Here is a 17,379-nt window from a genome sequence, read left to right as displayed (position 1 = left end):
GGTGGCTCACTGTGATATTGATCTTCTTTCACCTTCTAAGGCCTTCTAAACTGCTTAGTTTTGTTCTTGGAGTTGCCACTATGATTGGCTGGTACAAATCGCTGCTGAGGCCGCTAATGTTGAGATGCCTGGTATCGTGGTGCTTGAGACCAAAGAGATTGATATCTTGGTGCTTGATGATAAGGAGCCTGATACCATGGAGTCTGAAACTGGGCCATATGTCTGGTGCCATGATTAGCCTATCTGGGCACTTCTTTCTTGGCCTTGGCTTTCTGTGCTTTCAGGAGGGAACATTGAGGACGAACATGCCCACTTTGACCGTAGTGATGACATATGGGAGATCTTCTGATGGAATGAGGCTTCTGAGTGCCTGGAACATCATCATTGATCTTGTCCTTCCCTTTATCTTTAGCAGTGGGAGGAGGCTCTGGGACTGTAGGTTTTACAAATATAGTCTTTGAAGTAGAGGGAGCATCAGAAGAGGGAGCTACATACCCGAGACCAGTCTTATCAGTAGGGCTCTTTTGGATTGACATCATACAAGTCAACTTCTCATCAGTGACTTTTTCTAACTGGAGCTGCGTCTCCAGTAGCTTTTCCTCGAGCTCTTGTATTCTGAGTAGCAATGAACTCTTCTCAGTCTGCAAACTATTCAGATCATAAAGATGCTGCTTACGACCTTCCCTCAGCTTCTCATATTCTATGTAGAGTGTCTTGTAAGCCTCTTTGAGCTCTTCCCCATTATCACTATGCTCTGAATAATAAGAGTCTTCCTCCTCATCTTGTGGGGCTACAAAGGCCAGAAATTTCTCAGACTCTAGAGCTTTTTCTTTTGACTCATCACTAAGAGTCACATTGTATGCCTTCCCCTTGCCCTTCTTAAGATTCCCGCAATCGGCTCAGATATGCCCAAAACCTGAGCATTCAAAACATCTGGGCCCTCTGGGATCCTTCTTTTCTTCTTCCTCAGGTTCAGCTTCTCTGGGAGCTTTCTTCACCTTTTCAGAAAACTTCTTTTTGAATCGGTCGTCTCTCATAAGTCTTCTGAAATTCTTGGCTAACATAGCCACACCTTTTTCTTCCTCCTCAGAGTCATCTTTAGATGAAGCTTCTACCTTTTTCTTGGAAGCCTTTAAGGCAATGGTCTTCAGCTTCTTGACCGGGGGCAGAGACAGCTCATACGTTTGAAGAGATCCCACCAACTCTTCAATCTTCATCTCTTCTAGATCTTTGCTTTCTTCAATGGTGGTCACCTTGATCCTAAAACGCTCAAACAAAGATCTTAGAATCTTTCGGATGAGTTTTACATCCGAGACAGGCTTTCCAAGACTCACCATGGAGTTTCGTAGGTCACTCATCTTGGAGTAAAACTCTCCAAATGACTCTTCTTCTAACATCTTAATTTCTTCAAACTTCAAAATCAACATTTGAAGTTTGGCAGATTTTACAAGCTTAGTGCCTTCATATGTTGTTTCCAAAATTTGCCATGCTTCTTTGGCTAATTCGCAATTTGAAATTTTTGCAAATTCAGATGGTGAAAGTGCTTGACACAGTGCATGGAGGGCTTTGTCATTGGAAAGTCGTGCGTTTTTCTGAGGGACTAGTTCAAGCGTTGTATCCTCTAGTTTAGTCCAACCAATTTCAACAATACTCCAACAGTCAATAGATTTTAAAAAGAACCACATGCGAGCTTTCCAATAGCCATAGTTCGAGCCATCAAAGGCAGGAATAAAATTAAGAGTTTGAGACATATCAAAGATTAGAAGTCAAAAATAACATTCAAGAAATAAATCTTCTTAGAGTGTACTAAGCTCTGATACCAAATGAAAAATTGAAATTGACTTCTAAAATAAATACAAGTGTGTGTGCACAATGTGTTAACAAAATAATGCAGAAAATAAATAACACAAGATTTTTGTTAAGGAAGTGGAAACTCAAGATGAAAAAAACCGCTCCGGGGCAGCTAAACCCAGGATATCCACTATTCAAAAGACAAGACTAGATACAAGATAGTAACACTCACATACCCCTGATGTAGTGGTCGTACCTTGCTCTCTAACGTGTAACCCAACACGAACGCCTCCCAACCAGGTCTCCTACTTGAAGGGGTCTTCAATGGAATCATTTACCTTAGGGCCAACCCCTAAGATAGACTTCAGTTTAAGAGCAGCAACAACACACACAATAATGGCTCTAGAGAGAACAAATCAGCTCAATAACCTCACAAAATAACTCTCTAAGCTCTAGTGGAATTCAATACCGAATTCTTTCAGTTCTCAATGCCTAGGGGTCTCTATTTATAGGCTGAGGGTTCAAATGGGCGACTGCTTTGATAAATACGGGAGCCAACCGGACGGTGGACATGGGTCGTCCAGACGGACAACTGTGCGACCAAAAATTTTGAGGTTTTCGCTGAAAATCTTTCCTGTTTGAGAGCCGCGTCCAGACGGTGAGGCACTATCGTCCGGACGGTCGCACGTTTGCTGTAAGTAATTTCCTTACTAAGGCTTCGCGTCCGGACTAGGAGGATGGCCGTCCGGACGGTTGATCTTCTACACACAATTTCCATATCTGTTGAACGCGCATCCGGACCATGGCAAACTGACGTCTGAACGGTTGAGTTTGAATTGCGAACTTGCCTTAAGGAGTAGCGCGTCCGGACAGGAATCCACGTCGTTCGGACGGTTGCAGCAATCTTCCCATATTTGATTTTTGAAAGAAAATCTGAAGCTTGATCGATCACTGAGAGTCATTCGGACGAGCTACTGAATCGTCCAGACGGATGCAAGCGGGAACAAAAGCTTCTCGATACAGAGGAGGGTCCAGACGAAAATCCACGTCTTCCGGACGGATGATGCTTTGGTCTGTCGGGCGTCCGGATGGTATGGCACATCGTCCGGATAGCTGGAACTATGGACAGATGAGCGTCCGAACGGGATGACACGTCGTCCGGACGGCTGGCAGGGAACCTATTTTTCTTAACTTGCAAACAGTGCAGAATCTCTGGAACACTTCTGAATAGCGGAATCCCTATTGAAAAGCATCTTTACATACAAGTGATTTTGTACAATCAGAATTAGGCCAATTACAAACTAACAATTTACAATATGTATAACAGGACAACAAAACATTTTTTCCTACCCCCAAACTTAAATGATACATTGTCCCCAATGTATAGAGAGAGATACAATACTAGGTGGAAAGGAAAATGTGGGGCAAAAGTACTCCCCCAAACATTGACACAAGAACGTCTGTCCTAAAAAACAAAGCACTACTCCAGTTGTGTAATAAGAATTAGCACCATGAAAAACAATAGTAGAGTGCCAGTAAGAAAAAGTAAAAATAAAAAAGACAAATAAAAGAAAAATACAGAAATAAAGTGGGTTGCCTCCCATAAGCGCTAAGTTTAACGTCTTCGGCAAACAAACCACATCCACAAAGAAATCAAAAACAATGTAGAGGACGGATGAGAAAGACTCCTCTAGTCCAAGTAGATGGGATCCATTCTATGCAATGCCCTCTATGTAGTGCTGCAATCATTGCCCTTTATGTAGTGCTGCAATCATTGCCCTTGGTAACTCTGTTGTTTACCTTCTTGGACCATTGGGAGAGAACATTACCTGGGAGCAGTAGTCGAGACGTTCTTGGTATGGCCAGTGGAGGAACATCGAGTTTGGCAGTAGTGGGAAGCCAAGAATTTGATTGGCCTATGGTTTGCCCTGTATCACAATTATCCACCTTGATGTGTGTTATACCGGTCTCGAAAGGATCTTTAAGTAGAATGGGAAGAGGGGACAATGTAACCAAGTCCTCTATGGAGTCTAGAAATAGACACTCAGCTTTATCCAATGGTTGTTGGAAGGTATGGAAGATATTCAATTTTACCTTCAGATTCTCAAACCTGATCTTCATAATTCCGGTCCTACAGTTTATGTTTGCATTATCTGTAACTAAGAAAGGGCGATCGAGGATTACAGGGATCATCTTTGTGGGATTGGCCACTGGTTCAAGATCAAGAATGATGAAATCGACGGGGAAATATAAATTGTCAACCTAAATGATAACATTCTTGATGATTCCCCGTGGTTTCTTGGTGGATCTATCAGCCAATTGCAAAGTAATAGGTGTGGGCTTTAATTCCCCCAAATCGAGTTGTAAATAAACTGAGTAGGACAGTAGATTCACTCCAGCCCCAAATCAATGAGAGCTTTATCAATCTTGTGGTCACTAATAATGTAGGAAATGGTGGGAGCACCACGATCCTTGAACTTGGGAGGGAGACTGTGTTGAAGTATAGAATTGACCTGCTCAGTGAAAAATACCTTATTCGGAGTGTTGGCCCTTGTTCGTCGCTTCTGAGTACGCAGATCTTTGAGGAATTTGGCATAAGCAGGCACTTGCTTATATTTTCTCTCATTATTTCTCATAAGATGGCATCAAGGAGTGGGAGGTTGATTTATACCTGTTTGAAGACCTCCATCATATCTTGTATTTTCTCTCAATATTTCCCAAAATGAGAATGTGCCTTGAGACGTTCTGGGAATGGGACTCGAGGTTCATATGGTATCTCAGGAATAAGAGCAGATGAAGAAGAAGCCTTAGTGCTTACTTGCTTACCTTTTTCCTTCTACAGATTCTGTGGGGTCTCTTTTTGCCCATCCTCAATTTTCTTACACATGCTTGTCGACCCTTCTTCCACTTCGCAATGTGGTGATGGCTAGCACTTGCTGATGATGTGAAGTACTTGCTTCTGCATGTAGTGTCCCTTCGGGTTGGCCACCAGCTGACTTGGAAGTTTCCCCTCTTCCCTCTTGTTGAGGGTATTAGCTATTTGTCCCAACTGAACCTTAATCTTGGCAATGGCTTGAGAGTGAGAGTTCATTGTCTGACTATAAGAGTTCACTGTCTGACTAAGAGAGGTCACTGTCTGATCCATCTTGCTCATAAATTGCAACATCTAATCTTGAAGGTTAGAATCCGACCAAGGAGATTGTGTGGCCTGCGACTGCAGCTGTGGAGGTCGGTATGTGGAAGAAGGTTGGTAGGGCTTCCTGTTAGATTGAGCTTGATTGTTGTAGCGCCTCAGATTTTAAGATATAAAATATTATGTCTTAAAATAAAATTTAAGACCTAATAATAAGGCAAAAGAATATATATGAATATTTATTTTCATAAATATTCATTGATTAAATAAGAAACGTTTATAGTTTCAGTTTAATAAAAGTTCAAATGGACCTTAAACTTTGGAGTGACAGAAATAGGGTCAAATGAACTCCGTTTTAGTTGATTCAAAAACTATGAAACTCTATTTGAAGTCCTTTAGCTACCCTCCGAATTTCATAATTTTTAGACTCCATTTAGGGTGTGAAAAGACCCGAAAAGAAAATAATACTCTGATTTGGACAAAAGTTAAAATATAACATTTGTGGCCCATTTTATTCCCAAATAATACACACCTAGCTAGAACCTATGTGAAGATGACCCAGCAGCCCAGTCCCTGCCAACATCGACCTGTGCTCATTTCTAGCAAGTGCATAAGCCCAACCCAGTAGCTACAAAACCAAAACGAAAGCAAACTCAGTTAGAGGAAATTTAGATCCTAAACACTTGTTAGAAGTTGAGAAGGGAATCTTATTTGTAGATTTTTCTTCCACATACGTTCATCCACGAACCAGCCCGCCGTCCACACGCGTCTTCTCCACATTTGATGCACATCCATTAGATCAATTTCAGCTCAAATGGATCCAGGTCGTTTGAGTGCTCTACAAATGGGTAGGCCCTCTTCAAGTTTCAAGCACAATTTCTCTTCCTTTCTGGCTTTTTCATAGCCAAACTGTGGGTTCAATACCCTTCCCTTTGCAGTGAAAGAAATCCCTCAAACCGCAACAGAAATTCTCTCTTTCCGTTTTAGTTCTAACAGGAAACAAGTAGTTTTCGCTCTCTGTTTCTGTCACAGCTTTACAACAGAAAAACCAGGAAAAGTCCTCTCCTCTAGCTCTCTCTTCGTTTTCTAGCTGCAAAAACTCTCCCTCTTCCGTCCTCTCTCATGGTAGCTTAGAACAGAAAACGTTCTCAAACACTCAAATTAGTAACAGAATAAGATTAGATAAAAAGAAAAGAAGAGCAAACGTATAAGAGAATAAGCAGAGCTGTACCTGGCCTCTCCCCTCTTTTTTGCAAACTATCTACAAAAGAAAAAGAAAGAGTAGTAATAGAAAGAACAAAGCAAAAAGAGAACAAAAAGGTAAAGGAGAAGAATTCTCCATAATCTCTCTCTCTCTCCTTCTCTCTAGTAAGTACTCATTCTTTTGTCTTATGCTCTTTTGTTATATATATATATTCGGTAATATTTCTTAAGCGTCATTATGTTGCCTAACTGTTTTAAAATGTTATTAGCCGTTTAATATATTAATGACGTTATTTTGTCAGATTTTTTAAAGATTAAAATAAGATCATTTTATGCAGTTGTTTTTAAAGTATTAAACTCATTAATTATATTAATGATGTTATTAAAGTTCATATGATATAAAAATAAATCAAATGTTGGCTTAAACCTATTTTAGTATCTCACTGTTTCAGTTATTCTAACTGAAACAGTACTTGCCTTAATATTTAATTAAAGGTATATTATTTTGGGTTACAAAACTCTATTGTAAAAATGGGGAGTTTTAACTATTTTTATAAAAATGGTATTATGAGATCTATTTGGATAAATAGATATTTAAAGACCTTAATAAATGTTGTGATAAGATTCGCATAAAAGATTAGTAATAAAATGTAATTAGACAAATTGTATTTGTGGAGATAATATTTAAATAGGAAATTATATTAAGTTTAAAAAGTAAAAAATGAGAATAGTGTTAGGATGTATTTTTAGTGAGTTATATTAATTCACTATTACTTGTATTTAATTGTATTGCAGTGATCATTTGTGTGACTATTGTCTGAAGCAGGATAGAACAGTGAGTATTTCTTACTCACTGGGGATGATACGTGGTGGTTGTTTTCTATAATGTTGTGATTTCTACTTTATTTAATTATATGCATAGGAATAGTATATTGCATACTGTTAATAATTCTGATGCAGGGTTAATAACAAGTTGGTTGTTGAGATGACCAAGGGACAGGCGTACCACCTGTGCGAAAAACAGTAATAAGTATAAGTTGGCTGTCGGGATGGTCAATGTGCTAGGCAAGTTATGGCTACTTAATTGACTGTCAGGATGGTCAATGCACTTGGTTGTCGGGATGACCAATGTACTAAGTATGCTACTTTGACTACTGGTGTGGAAAAGCTAAGAAAACATGGTAAGGGAGTCTGTGCTCCAATAATTAGCCACTTAAACGAACAGGGATTTAATGGACCTGGTATGAGAAGAGTGCAAAAGAAAATAATTAAGACAGTGCATATAAAACTGTCATTACATCATATCATTGCATCCTATATTATTAAATAAATCAGTATGTCATTATATTATTGAAAACAATGGACTCACTAGGTATTTTTCTATTATTGTTTCTCTCTATATTATATATTAATACAGGTTTTGAGGAGAAGGAGTATCATGATTGTCCAGACCCTTAGGTGATCTTGATGGCAATATCTGAGGCTAGGATGCCTCCCATTTTTTTGGACTACTATGTTTAGTTCATTATCATAATATTCGGAGAGCAATATTTATATTTTTGTTGGTATGTATTAATGATGCTATGAATATAATGTTTGTAAATTATCTATACCATACATGGCACAAATACTATTTTAATGTGTAATTATTCAATTACATTCTTTCGATATATTTTGAAGTATTTTTGTTAGAAGCTCTGATGTGTTATCATTAAAAAAATGTATTCCGCTGCCAGTTTATAACTCTGTTGATGTCATAATGTCATGTGAAAATCGAAATTTTCACTTACACCTTTTTGTAAAAAGCGAGGCGTTACAGTTTGGTATCAAAGCGATTCGCTCTGGTGACCACTAGAATTGACCATAGAAAGTCTAGGTATAACACAAGAGCTATAGGTAAAAAGAAAGGGAAAAAAAAAAAACAATTTTTATAAACTTCATAAAAGACTGTGTGAATTTTTATAACTAATAAAACTGTTATCTATTAATTACTGTAATGATTTTTTAAAATATGGTTATTTATGCTTTTATGAATATGTGCACTAGATGATTTTTAATGACTATATCTATATGTTTCCTTGCTATGCATGTTAGAAAACATATTAATATATAATTTACATGTTGGAAGTGTATTGATGTGATTTACGTGCTAACAAATATTGTACTATGAAATAAATTATTCAAGGAATAATTTTGAAACAGGAGAAACGCTTTCTTTCAACGTTGGTACAATGTTCACAAAAATAGTGTTAAATTGTCTTAGAAATAAAAGTTTTATAAAAATAATATATGTCTATCCTAAAATGTGCAAAATGATGTTGTATTTAAATAGATTTGCATGAGATGATAACTTTGATTATATTATAAATAAACATCTTTTGTAGTACTTGTATGATATCTGAGTTTGTATGATAACTGAGTGTGGTTATGAATAATAGTACGTATTTACTAACTTTAAAATTATTAGATAAATGATTGAATTATCATTTGTTAATATATATATATATATATATATATATATATATATATATATATATATATATATATATATATATATATATAACGCCTCGCTTTTACAAAAAGCGTAAGTGAAAATTTTTACGATTTCCACGTGACGTTATTACATCATCAGGGTTATAAATTGGCAGCGGAATATATATATTTTTTCTTAATAATAACACATTAAAGCTTCTAACAAAAATACTTCAAAATATATAGAAAGAGTGTAATTGAATAATTACACATTAAAAATATTATTTGTGCCATGTATGGTACAAATAATTTACAATCAAATCTCTCAAAGTATCATTATACAAATCAAGAAATATATAAATAAAGTTTTTCAAATATAATAATAATAATGGACTAGACATAGTGGTCCACAAAAGTGGGAGGCATCATAGCCTCAGACACTGCTATCAAGATCACCTAAAGATCTGGACAATCCTGATACTCCTCGTCATACCCCGTAATAATATGTAATATAAAGAGGAAAACAGCAATACAAAATACCTAAGTGAGTGCACTGTTTCCAATAATATAATGAATGCTGATTTATTTAATAAATACAACATAATGCAATATATAATAATAATATGACAGTTTTATATGCAATGTCTTAATTATTTTCTTTTGCACTCCTCTCATAATGGAATCTACGGTCTGTATTAGCGTGTTGTGGGAACCTATGGTCCCAGCTGGCAATACCTTCATCCCCCGCTGTATTAGCCAACTCTTACTTAAAGCTTATTTTATCTGGGGCTAGGAACCTAATGTCCCAGCTGGCCTGTAAACCTACGGTTACAGCATTTGATTATTATGATCTTTACGGGAACCTACGGTCCCACTGGCAATACTTTCGCCCCCCGCTACATTCACCAACTTTGTTATTAATCAGTTTACTTAAAATATAAAACATGTAAATCCGCATGCACAAACAAATTAAATAAAGCAGTAAATACAATATTATGAAAAAATTTACCAGCATCGTCCTCAGTAAGTGTAGATATACTTACTCTCCTTAGTGTAGTTCCTTAGCCTTCTTTTCTGCATATAAATCCATCCACACACACACACACACACACACACACACACACACACATATATATATATATATATATAAATTATCTAATAAACAAATCATTGTTTATAGACCCTCATTTCTTTATATTTATTATTATCTATCACTTCATTATGTTTGAGACGATCACTTATAACAATCTTAAAACCTTGGTTTATGATTTGATGACGATGTTATATGACCAATACCACCAAATATGAACTTGAAGGATTAAAATATATCATAAGGACAATAAGAGTAAATACGATCAACTCATGAAGTCATGAGGACATTGAAATATAAAAGGAAATATAAATACAATCAACTCATGAAAGTCATGAGGACATTGAAATATAAAAGTAGTTTATATTACTTCTTATTTTAATTCTTTTTATCTCTTAAGCTTTTTGGGTCTTCACACAACTCATAAAGCAAGTAACTTGGAAATTATATAAAATAAATTAAAATCTTATTTAACAACTTACCAAAAAGTCCTTTTTATTATCAATTTGATTTCAGGATTTCCGTCCAAATAGAGGGCAGCTTACAACGACCTACTTTTAGATGGTCAAACCTACTCCGATTGACGTGAAATTTTGAGGGTAGATAGAAGACTTCAAGACAAACACTTTCTCTTTTTAGTTCGACTCAATCCGAGTTCGTTATGACTCAGTTTTCGCTAGAGTTCTAGCTCTTCTTGCTGCTGTAAAACCAGAAAAAGAGAGAGAAGTTGCAGAAAATGGAGAAAGAATGAAGAAGGGGATGTGTGCGTAGGAAGGAGAAGTGTGCCTCTCCTTTTATACACAAATGGATGGCTTGGATCAATCTTGGGGAATTCCATCCATGGCTGGGATAAGGGAAGGTGTTCGGTACTTGGTTCATGAGTGAATGAAGGTGGGCATGACTTATATTCTATAATAGTGTGAACATCATGATTACTAAGAACCTCATCATGAGGAGTCATGATGGAGGAATATATTCTTCCCACCAAGCTGATTCTTTAAGGTGTAGAATGAAAGTGAACGTGGCTGGGCTGAATTCATGGTTTGGCTAATTATTAATGTTACATATTAATTTTCGTCCAAATCAGGGCTTGTATTTTTTGTAGATGTTTTCATGCCCTTAACGAGGTCTAAAAATTATGAAATTTGGAGGGTAGTTATAGGACTTCGAGAAGAACGTTCTGGTTTTTGAATCGACTAAAACGGAGTTCGTTTGACCCTGTTTCCGTTGTTCCAAAGTTTAAGGTCCGTTTATTGAATTGAAACTAGAAACATTTTTTTTTAATCAATGAATATTTATTTTCATAAATATTCATATTTATTATTTTGCCTTATTATTAGGTCTTAAATCTAATTTGAGACATTAAATCTTATGTCTTAAAATTTGGGGCGCTACATTCCTCCCCCTTTAACAGAATTTCGTCCCCAAAATTCGTAAACTATGCTTCGTATAAAGTTTACATTAAGGGAAGATTTAGTTTTCTAAATCTTAAGTCTTGTGATACAAATTTTAAGTGAAGCATCTAATTATTAAACATGAAAAATAAACGAGCATACGGCACAGTATGACAAATTATCATATATAGAATTTTAAGCTCATTATAACAAGAAGTATAACAGATCAAACTAATATGTAGATTGCGGAAAAGAATTATATTTATATTACTAATCGAACTAGTATGAAAATTACTAAAGCGGATGCTTTTTTATTAAGCTCATTGTAGAAAAAAATAAATTTTTGTATAATATTTTCCCCTTGTGAAGATGCTTCCTGATAATCTAAATGGAAAACTTGTCAAATGGAAACATGTAAACCCAGAAGGAGATGAAGGCGAGGCAAGCAATCAGGAAAGGATATGAGTGCGACACCCATATCGTGGTGCTCTCTCTCTTCTGTCACAGATCGTCATCACTGAATTAAGAGTAGATGCCAGAAAAGTTCAAGATGACGAGGAGGAAGAGAAAAATGCTTCATCTTAGAAGCACGATCAAGAATAATCTTGCTTCTAGATGACATGATCAAGAATAGTCTTGCTTCGTTGTTTGTGAATCTGGTTGCGATGCTGCATTTATCTTGCTTACAAAATTTTGAAATTGGTTATGATACTACATCTTTATTCTCAAGAAGTGATGATAGGCTCAAACTATGAGAAGAATTGGCTTTCAGAGTATGTAGGATTGAGAACTGACAAGGGTGTTTGCAAGGGAGAGAGAAGTGAATATATAGATGAGATTCGAGAGGGAAACAGTGTGAGTAGTGCCGACAATGGATCATAATATCTCCATACCTTTCTCGAAATGCTCTTCCAGCTTTACAAGGTGCGAAAAGTGCGGCGAAAAATCCGGAAAAGTCATTGAGTGAATTCAGAATTCGAGTAAGGTGAAAAGGTGAAAGTTGAAAAGATAGGGAACTCGGAAATCGAGGATTGTCTGTCAGTGGTAGTGGCGGCTGTGCTTAGAATGACAATTTTTTGTTGTTGTTGGACCGCGTCTTGTCCACTGATTAACTTCTCTTTCCTTCCCCATTCAGATCGTTTGAAGAACAGCTTCGTTTCTTTCCTTTCTCCTTCAGGTTCTTTGAGGAACTGCTTCATTTCTTTCGCCTTCCCAAAATGGCTTCTTCTTCTGCTTCGCAAAAGAATTTTGATCTGAATGTTGTGCCTGATGTACAACCAGAGATCTGGCACCCATCGTTCCCATCTCCAAGGGGTCATCTCATGACCACTGACTCTGTGATGCTGGATGATGCAGCTGTTGCATCGGTGGCTAGAGGCATCATTACTCCACGAGATGGAAAGTTATTGGCGGATCTGTCTGATGTGGAAGGCATTAATGACTCCATGGCATTCGGTATTCAGGGTGTTGCTTCTGTTTCAAACATGGCTCAACGTTTGCAGGTTCGACAGAATGAGATTCAATCGCTACAAAATCAAGTTTTGGTTTTGCAGCGATTGTTCATGGATTTTAGGCGAAGGAACAGAGTTCTTCAGCAAGAAAATAGAGAGCTCAAGAAGATTCATATGCGAATGGCCTGGGAAAGAGATATGCCGAACTGGAGCAGAACACAAACCGTCTTCAAGAACAACACGCGAATCTCTTGATCGAAGTCCAAAATCTTAGGGTTTTCCGGCCAAAAACGTAACCAGGTATTCTATTCGATCTAGCAATTAATTTACAAAAGATAAATATCTAACTGCAGTATTATGCAATACCTGTAGGTCGATGCATACCAAAACTCTCTACGAGTGGTGTGGAAAAGATCCTGTTGCAAGTCTACTGTATTCCTTCAATCAAATGCAATCAGTCTTGTTAAAGAGCTTTGTAAGGGAATAATATATTTTCTAACTCTTATTATTTCCTTAAAATTTTATATAGTACCATGATCTTTATCTTATTCCCGTATAAATACTATCATCCTCGAAAACCATTGGATTAGATCCTTAATATTAATCCAATTTAATTATGTAGTTGATCAAATCTCAAATCTAATAAACTATTCATCCATCAAGTAAGGGTTTCAAGAGAATCGTTCTCTGTGTATCACTATAGAATCTTTTATATCCATTAACTTAAACTCTAGAACTTCAAAAATTCATTAATTAACGGATTCTAACTTTTCCAAAGTAATCAGATTATAAGAAAATAATTTCTCCAAATATCATCAAATTATTAATCAATTAATATCCTCAAAACATATATATCGGCAATCTATCATTTGTATCTATCTTCAAAAGACACTAGATTCGGGATCATCAGAACATATCTTAGCTTAAGTTCTAAGGTTAATCGAGTATACCTCAAGCCTCAATATATATCACTTTAATTCTCAGGCTATCCTCATAATAAACATTATTATCTTTAAACACAGGCAATATCTATAAAGTGCTTAATAATTTTATCAGCTTGATATCCATAATTCTGTTAAGAAATTAAGCACTTTAAATTCTCCAAAGTACCTCATGACTATACTTCAACATAATGTAGATATCAAATTCTTCTAATCATAAAATTATTCCTACTTTCATACCTCAGGTTTCTTATCGTATACCATATTGTTACTTGGGCGGGAGGCTCTGCACTAAAATATCTAAATCTGTTAGATCTTATAAAAATATTTATTCAACTCTTTTCACATGATTAATCCAATGTTCAATCACTTATCCAATAAGAGTAAATAAATATTATCATAGTACTAAACTTAGAGATCACGTATGACAAAACATAAAACAGTATAGATAGGCATACCTCACCCAATACTGACATTTCACACAAAGTGTTTTTCAAAACTGTTCTATACCTATAGCTCTTGTGTTATTCTTAGAATTCTAGGGTCAAGTCTAACGGTCCTCAGAGCAAACCGTTTTGATACCATACTGTAACTTACCCAAGTTAGAGTATGACACTGACTGTTCACTAGGCCACAGAGCAAACCGCTCTGATACCACTCTGTAACGCCCCGCCTTTTACAAAAAGTGTAAGTGAAAATTTTTACGATTTCCACGTGACGTTATGACATCATCAGGGTTATAAATTGGCAGTGGAATATATATATATTTTTTCTTAATAATAACACATTAAAGCTTCTAACAAAAATACTTCAAAATATATAGAAAGAGTGTAATTGAATAATTACACATTAAAAATATTATTTGTGCCACGTATGGCACAAATAATTTACAATCAAATCACTCAGAGTATCATTATACAAATCAAGAAATATATAAATATCGTTTTCCAAATATAATAATAATAATGGACTAGACATAGTGGTCCACAAAAGTGGGAGGCATCCTAGCCTCAGACACTCCTCTTAAGATCACCTAAAGATCTGGACAATCCTGATACTCCTCCTCATATCCTGTAATAATATGTAATATAAAGAGGAAAACAGCAATACAAAATACCACAGTGAGTCCACTGTTTCCAATAATATAATGAATGCTGATTTATTTAATAAATGCAATATAATACAGATATGGCTTTATAGTCACGTGTATATGCAATATATAGTAATAATATGACAGTTTTATATGCAATGTCTTAATTATTTTCTTTTGCTCTCCTCTCATAACGGAACCTACGGTCCGTATTAGAGTGTTGTGGGAACCTACGGTCCCAGCTGGCAATACCTTCACCCCCCGCTGTATTAGTCAACTCTCACTTAAAGCTTATTTTATCTGGGGCTAGGAACCTAAGGTCCCAGCTGGCCTGTAAACCTACGGTTACAGCATTTTATTATTATGATCTTTACGGGAACCTACGGTCCCACTGGCAATACTTTCGCCCCCCGCTGCATTCATCAGCTTTGTTATTAATCAGTTTAATTAAAATATAAAACATGTAAATCCGCATGCACAAACAAATTAAATAAAAGCAGTAAACACAATACTATGGAAAAATCCACCAGCATCGTCCTCAGTAAGTATAGATACACTTACTCTCCTTGGTATAGTTCCTTAGCCTTCTTTTCTGCATATAAATCCATCCATATATATATATCAATTATCTAACAAACAAATCATTGTTTATAGACCCTCATTTCTTTATATTTATTATTATCCATTACTTCATTATGTTTGAGACGATCACTTGTAACAATTTTAAAACCTTGGTTCATGATTTGATGACGAGGTTATATGACCAATACCACCAAATATGAACTTGAAGGATTAAAATATATCATAAGGACAATAAGAATAAATACGATCAACTCATGAAGTCATGAGGACATTGAAATATAAAAGGAAATATAAATACAATCAACTCATGAAAGTCGTGAGGACATTGAAATATAAAAGTAGTGTATATTACTTCTTATTTTAATTCATTTGATCTCTTAAGCTTATTGGGTCTTCACACAACTCATAAAGCAAGTAACTTGGAAATTATATAAAATAAATTAAAATCTTATTTAACAACTTACCAAAAATTCCTTTTATTATCAATTTGATTTCAGGATTTCCGTCCAAATGAAGGGCAGCTTACTCCGACCTACTTTTAGATGGTCAAACCTACTCCGATTGACGTGAAATTTTGAGGGTAGATAGAAGACTTCAAGACAAACACTTTCTCTTTTTAGTTCGACTCAATCTGAGTTCGTTATGACTTAGTTTTCGCTAGAGTTCTAGCTCTTCTTGCTGCTGTAAAACCAGAAAAAGAGAGAGAAGTTGCAGAAAATGGAGCAAGAATGAAGAAGGGGATGTGTGCGTAGGAAGGAGAAGTGTGCCTCTCCTTTTATACACAAATGGATGGCTTGGATCAATCTTGGGGAATTCCATCCATGGCTGGGATAAGGGCAGGTGTTCGGTACTTGGTTCATGAGTGAATGAAAGTGGGCATGGCTTATATTCTATAATAGTGTGAACATCATGATTACTAAGAACCTCATCATGAGGAGTCATAATGGAAGAATATATTCTTCCCACCAAGCTGATTCTTTAAGGTGTAGAATGAAAGTGAACGTGGCTGGGCTGAATTCATGGCCTGACTAATTATTAATGTTACATATCAATTTTCGTCCAAATCAGGGCTAGTATTTTTTGTAGTTGTTTTTGTGCCCTTAACGAGTCAAAAAATTATGAAATTTGGAGGGTAGTTATAGGACTTCAAGAAGAACGTTCTGGTTTTTTGAATCGACTAAAACGGAGTTTGTTTGACCCTGTTTCCGTTGTTCCAAAGTTTAAGGTCCGTTTATTGAATTGAAACTATAAACGTTTTTTTTTTAATCAATGAATATTTATTTTCATAAATATTCATATTTATTATTTTGCCTTATTATTAGGTCTTAAATCTAATTTGAGACATTAAATCTTATGTCTTAAAATCTGGGGCGCTATATATATATATATATAAAATAAATTATAGGCTTGAATAAATAATAATATGATGGTGAACATGTTTAAATGTTTTAGTGCAGGAATGACTCTTCCTTAGTAAATAAAAAATAAGTAATAAGCCATGATAAGATACGAAAATTTAAAGAAACCCAAAAAAAAAAAAACAATAATTTTTGGGTAAAAGCCTGCAATTTGCTTTTGTTTGAAAAATATATGTATAGAAATAAGTACATGCTTCAGGGGATTCTAATATAATTTCTATATATAATTAATAGCTTTGATTTATTATTATATGGATAATAATTGTTTTGATAACAGAACCATGCCGCCTAGACGCCACCCTCAGTGCGATATTAACCATGAGGCACATCGCTATGAAAATGGTGATGATGATCTACCACCTATACCTCTACCTCCACCATTCTACGATGGAGTGCACCCAGCCTTGGCCCAGTTCATGGCTAACACTACTAGGCAATTTGCCAAAGCGAAAGCACAAATCTCACAACCCAATGAACAAGCTGAAAACCTAAGTTGCTCACTTCATGACTCCTCTAGTCACAACTTTCGAACATTTGAAGGAATAGAAGAACCAAATGCAGCTAAAGCGTGGCTCACGGAAATTGAAGTTCTGTTCGATACTCTCAGATGCACCAACGAACAAAGGGTCTGATACATTGGACTAAAGCTGACAGGTGAAGCCTCAAGGTGGTGGACCTTAAGAAAGGTATTGCTGACAGAACCTTTAAATGATACGGTAATTACTTGGGATCTATTTTTTAAAATTGAATACAATAGACGATTGTTCCTTAGGGCTCAAAGGCAACTGAGAGCCACAGAATTCCAGAACCTAGT

At 35.9% G+C, this 17,379-nt stretch overlaps 1 long non-coding RNA gene across 1 annotated transcript; it reads right to left on the bottom strand.

Moving 5' to 3' along the window:
• Nucleotides 1-14,358: 14,358 nt before the first annotated feature.
• LOC133862895 (uncharacterized) lies at nucleotides 14,359-15,767 on the bottom strand. Its single transcript, XR_009899333.1, has 3 exons — nucleotides 15,612-15,767; nucleotides 15,127-15,157; nucleotides 14,359-14,546 (listed from the first exon to the last, which is right to left on the bottom strand). It is a non-coding gene; the product is annotated as an uncharacterized LOC133862895 (long non-coding RNA).
• Between the last annotated feature and the right edge of the window lie 1,612 nt (nucleotides 15,768-17,379).

The sequence above is a fragment of the Alnus glutinosa genome, chromosome 3 (genome assembly GCF_958979055.1).
Source record: "Alnus glutinosa chromosome 3, dhAlnGlut1.1, whole genome shotgun sequence".
Classification (NCBI taxonomy): Eukaryota; Viridiplantae; Streptophyta; class Magnoliopsida; order Fagales; family Betulaceae; genus Alnus; species Alnus glutinosa.
Note: the sequence above shows the minus strand (reverse complement) of the source record. Positions and strands in the feature narration are given on the sequence as shown.